Source organism: Corvus hawaiiensis, chromosome 2 (genome assembly GCF_020740725.1).
Source record: "Corvus hawaiiensis isolate bCorHaw1 chromosome 2, bCorHaw1.pri.cur, whole genome shotgun sequence".
Classification (NCBI taxonomy): Eukaryota; Metazoa; Chordata; class Aves; order Passeriformes; family Corvidae; genus Corvus; species Corvus hawaiiensis.
The window spans coordinates 22,559,953-22,565,562 of NC_063214.1; positions in this window are offsets into that span (position 1 = coordinate 22,559,953).

Genomic DNA, 5,610 nt, shown 5'->3' on the forward strand with positions numbered 1-5,610 from the left:
AAAGACATGACCATCTAACCACTGCACCCTCTGTGATTGAGCTTTATGGAATCACTGCAATTACTCCCAACCTGCGAGGATTAAGGAGGCCAAGCAGAGCTTTCTGTTCAGCAAATTCATTTTCTGCTTTATCCCCAAACTATATCCCTCTTCTTGGTTTTGCTCATCAGCATTCAGCTTCTAGCCAAGGAGCCTGTGGGATCTGCCTGGCTGGCCCAGAGTGAGACTTTAAGGGGCTTCCCAGGTTTTTAATATCAGTTTGTAACTAACTTGGGGCCAAGGAGCTGTCTGCTAGCCGCGGTGTCAGAGCAGGAATTCACACTGCTATTTTTAATGTCCTTAGAGCAGTTGCATGTCCCTGGGGCTCCTGCAGACATTTATCCATCTTAGGCTTCCTTCCACAAACCACTGTTGGAGCAGCACTTTCGAAATGGCAGCTGGCTGTGGCAGGCGCCGATTCACTGTGCTTTAGTCATGACTGTTGCTTCATGCTTGTAAGTAGCACTGAGGGGTTGTTCTTTCCTAATTGCTTCCAGCTCACCCCTGCACCACAAGAAAATATTTCTCTGCCTTGTTGATCCTCTAGATTGTGCAGATATTGTGCCATTGGCTTTAGTACCATATTTTCTGTGCTTTCAAGGTATTTTAGTATTTTTCGCTCCTCTCTTTCCTTCTGCTTCAAAGCTCTGCTGTTATGCTGTGCTGGACAAGTCACATTCCAGAAAGAGTTAGAGTAATAAATAAGTTGCTGGCAAAGATGCTTCCTTTTATAAAAAATAAGTATAGCAAGCCAGCATGTTCCTTTAGCTTTCAAATGTACATTTACTGTTAGCAGTAGTTAAAACAGTTTGAGATGGACTATTTCAAATACTTATGTGAATGAATAAAAATATTTTGCAGGAAAAAACATTTTAATCAATGTTCAGATGAAAAACACATTTTGTGCTTTTTCTTTGGAAATATTTTTGCTGTATTTTCTCTTAATGTTAACATTTTGATTCTGCATTGTTTTATTCACACTTCTATATTATGTTGTGTGCGTGTGTTTAATAAAGATTTGAATAAATTAAGTGTTTTGGTAAGCTTGTGCTGCAGTTCCATTAATGTATTATTCATCTTTTACAATTTTTTTTGGTTGGGGAAAAAAGCCCAAATTGTCATTCTTCAGTCTGAAGGTACGACAAAATAAGGAACCATGGTGCAGTTTCTCATGGACTAGAAGTGCACCAGCACATCCTGACACACAGCTCTTGGAGAGTATTTTAGATTTACCTCATTCCATTGAAGTTTCCATAACATTCCTGCCCTTTTCTCCACTTGCCAACACTTTACAATTGCAAACCAGCACTATGTTGTAAAAAGGTATAACAATATAAAAACGTGACAATATTTTATCTAATAGTAAAGTGACTTGGGAATTGACTGATGTAACTTGGCCATCTCTAGTCTAGTGCTTTCATACTCTGTGATGTTTAAGCTCTGATAATTTATATTTTTTCCCATAGTCCAAACAGGAGGTGTTTTAGGGATTCAGTCATACTCTGTTGTAGTCCACAGTTTTGTATTTTTACCTGAAGCTCTTTATTTTCACCCAGTAAAGGCTGGAAAATGGACTTTGAAATTATGAAACACAGTCTGAGCTTTTCTGGGGAAAATATTTCCATCTATTTTTTATTCTTGATATATAATATTAAAACTCACACAAAAATCTGAAGGAATAGGAATCAGGCAACAATCTTCCAGCAAAATTCTTGCTTTCCTGATTGCCAGCACATTTTTTGGTATGTGAGCGAATGTGAAATGTGATGAACTTCAGTTTTGCTTTATCCCCCAAAAGCCTATCTTAGGCTAGCCCCTTATACGAATCTGGATGAATTTAATCAGAGCTGAATTTTGCAAAGTGTTAACTCAACAGGCACACTTCTATTCTGTCACTCTAAACATGAACTGCCTTAATTTAAATTTTCATGCATAAAAATCAATTATCTTCAATTTTGTCTGCAATTCCCCATAACAATTCAATCCCTTTCAGAAGAATTTTAGGGATTTTATTCAAAATCAAATTATCTGGGTAGATTTTTTAATAGGAACGAAAGGATGGAAGTGTGAGTTTTTGACTCTCCATAGAGCCATAGGAAGAACTCAAACATTTTGCAATCAAGATATTAGGTTGAAATATTGCAGAGTCTTACACTATCTGGCAAGACCTTTATTAAAATGTGCAGTGGCTTTTAAACTCTACTTAGATATTTGACTATATTTCAACATATCAATTCACTTGGAGCTTTTAATAAAATGTTAGAAAAGTTATTTTACTATTTTCTATATGTTTCCGAATTTTAAATTAAATATTTCTTCAAATTACTTCTTTGACATTGTTAACAGCTCTTGTTCTGTCAATAATAATAATAGTAGATAAGTAAAAGGTAGTATTAGTATACTGATAGTAAATGCTTTGTAGGTTTTTATTTCAATCCTTGATGTCTAGGAAGAACATCTAGTTAAGTCTGACACACACATATAGTAAATTTTTTGGGGTGTTATATTGAAATGTTATATTGAAATACTGCATGTAGCCATTGAATTCTTTTGAAAATGAAGATGCAATTTTTAGGCATTTTGCCTAGGAGTTCAGGATCTGGTAATTGTTTGTAACTGTTATTGTTTGCATATTTTGTAATAAGAAATTAAATATAGCAGCTTTCACTTGGGAATTTAGAAATGATTCAGGAATTCTTAGTTCTATTCACATTGTTTGGTGAAAGTTAATATTATCTCTTTTTCAGCAGAGGGATTCCAAACAGCAGAACACAATGCAGTGGTAGATGCTGCTTCCACACGTTTTTTTTTCAGGTGCTGTCGTCCCTAAATATTCCTTCTCCCCCTACAGTTTTCACTTCAGACAACAAAAGCGTTTGGCACGTGGCTCTGGTGATTGCGACCGTGCCCACTTGTGAAGGCAGCAGGAGCCACTTGAGTGGCTGATTTCATTGCTGCTGCTGCAGTCGCTGTGGCTCACATTGGGGCACTGAGGGCCAGGGGCCAGGCTCTGTGCCCAAGGTGTTGGAGGCTCAGCTGCCCATTGTGCATGAGAGCTTGTGGGGCTCAGCCTGTAAATTGCAGGCATCTCTGTCTGCACTTTTCTTCCCCTCCTGGATCTGTGGGCTGAACAGAGGTCAGGTGTTCTTAAACTGATAAAGGGGCTCTTGAGAGAGAAATGACTTGACCATCCGTATGATGAATGGCTGAAGAGAAATCAAGAAAAGCTAAGCTTCAGCTTGGCATCCAGTACAAACACAAATGTACATTTTGTGCCAGACATCTGTGTTTGATCCAAGAAAAGCCCTAGGAAAGAGGCTCTGGTCTTTGTCCACCTGTAAGTTCAGAAAAAGGCATGAGAGCTCAGTTTGCTTTTCCTTAGTGTGTACTGTGTTATGTCCTAGGATACTGGAAGCTCTTAAAAGTGGAACAGTGTATTTCCATTCAGACCCTGAGCTTTACTGATCACCAGGTGCACCGTGTGGTTTCCAAAACGCTATCCCAAAGTGTGCTCTGGCCAGTATTTCCTGCCTTCTGGCTGGACATACAGAAGGGATGCCCTCATGGCAATGCACTTCAGAACATTTACATACGCAATTACAGTGTTCTCAAGCAATGCGCAATGCTGTCAGTATATCCAATTAAGGAATTCTATAATCTCTTTAAAAATATACAGTCTTTTGATGCGACAGGTTGTGTTCCATGTTCATTGGAATACAGGTATTTGCTTCCAATCCCTTTGTCCTTTGTTCTTCTCTTCAGAATGAACATCACTTTCTTCTCCTTGTATGAAGGATTCTGGGTTCGTTGCTTTGTTTGTTTGCTTGCTTGTTTTACATTTAAAAAATCCAGATCTTGCCTATTCTGAAGGACATTTTGATTGCATGAGAACACAATGAAACATCACAGGTTTGAAGCATACTTGAGTTTGTTTTTGCCAGCCTCTTATAAAGAAACAGAAGAAAAATTGCCTTTGATACAGCATTCCTTTCTTAAATTATCTCTTGTAGGAATTCCCAGTTCACATCTCTTTATCATCCAAATGATTGTTCTACTAGAAAGGTTTCAAGCTCATCTTTTTGCCTTTGTTAAATCTCATTTTATTTCCCACTGATATGAACGGAACCTTGAGACCTGGCTCATGTTTTGGCAGTCTGAGATGTTACAATGCTTCAGGACAAATCATGAAAATACTCTAAAAATTATTTATTTAACCGTTTTTAGAACATCTGCAACAGTTTGCTTAATCTTGAACACACAGAACCTAAAGTAAAAACATGCTTACATTAATCAGGTTGCTAGGAGAGCAGCAAGATTATGATCAAACAATAACTGCCCTCAGGAAAGAAAAGAAACAACCTGGTATATGAAAAAAATGGTGGGATGAAGGCAGGAGGAAACAAAGCAGATGATATCCCTAGGTTTTGGTGGATTGGGGTTTTGTTTGGTTTTGTTTTGGTTTGGTGTTGATGATGATGTTTTCTTTGGTTAGTTGGTTGGTTGTTTTGTTGGTTTTTATATGGCACCTCAGTAGTTTCTGCTTAGCTCTACCAAAAATGATAAATTTGAATAGTGAGGTTTCCCCAGATTCTGGCTGGGCTGACGAGAAGACAGCTTAGCAACAGAAACAAAGCTGTAGCTGAGTGAGCCTTATTTTCCAGTTTTAATGTATCCTGTGTAAAACCACCAAGCTATTTCCCCAAACATTCTTAATAAAGCAAAAAGTGGAATTCTTCAGAAATCATTACACCAGCCCAGATCCTGCTGAGTATATGTGTTTGGTTTGTCACATAAGAAATCAATAGCAATACTGCAGTCATGGGACTGCACAACCTATAAATGTGTGCATTTGTTTTCCGAAATGAAATCTTAAAAATAGGAGATGGAGAGTGAGATGAAACATGCTAGTGAGTAATGGGGCTGCACTAGAGTTTCATAAAATTGTAACATGCTTTGATGGACATGTCCAGTGTTAATTTGGAGGGAAGTTAGATGTGCGAGTTCAAATGAGTTTCTAATATTGAAGAAAACTCATGCACTGTACTCAGCGTGGAATTACACATCTGCCACCAGGAAGCTGCTGCAGTATGAGTCTTTGGTATGGAAGTAAAAACTTCGATGGAGAATTCTGAAGGCCAGCCCAGGATAGCCATAACCATGCCCGTGGATGGTTTTTGGCTTCTGTATGTCTCCATGTAAAGCAGTGTCCAAGATTTCAGTCTCCTCCGAGTAAGAGTGTAATACTTCTCTACTATATCCATTAATGAATGGAAAGCAGTGCAAAACAAGTGGATGCAACTTCAGAGTGTTTTATTTGAATGAAAGCTGAAATTTCTTAGAAAAAAATAAGGTTTTATCTTAAACAAAATTATTATTAGAAATAGTAATGTCAGAAAAATTACCTTTGCCTGCATAGGGGCAAGTCTATATATTTTAATAATAAGTTGAAATTTTGTCAGAAAGCATATTTTTGTAATGGTTTTTAGGGGGTTACATGACAGTAGTTATCTCATTATTCATCTTCAATATTAACAATTTATTAAACTGTAATAAAAGTATTCAGCTTCATCC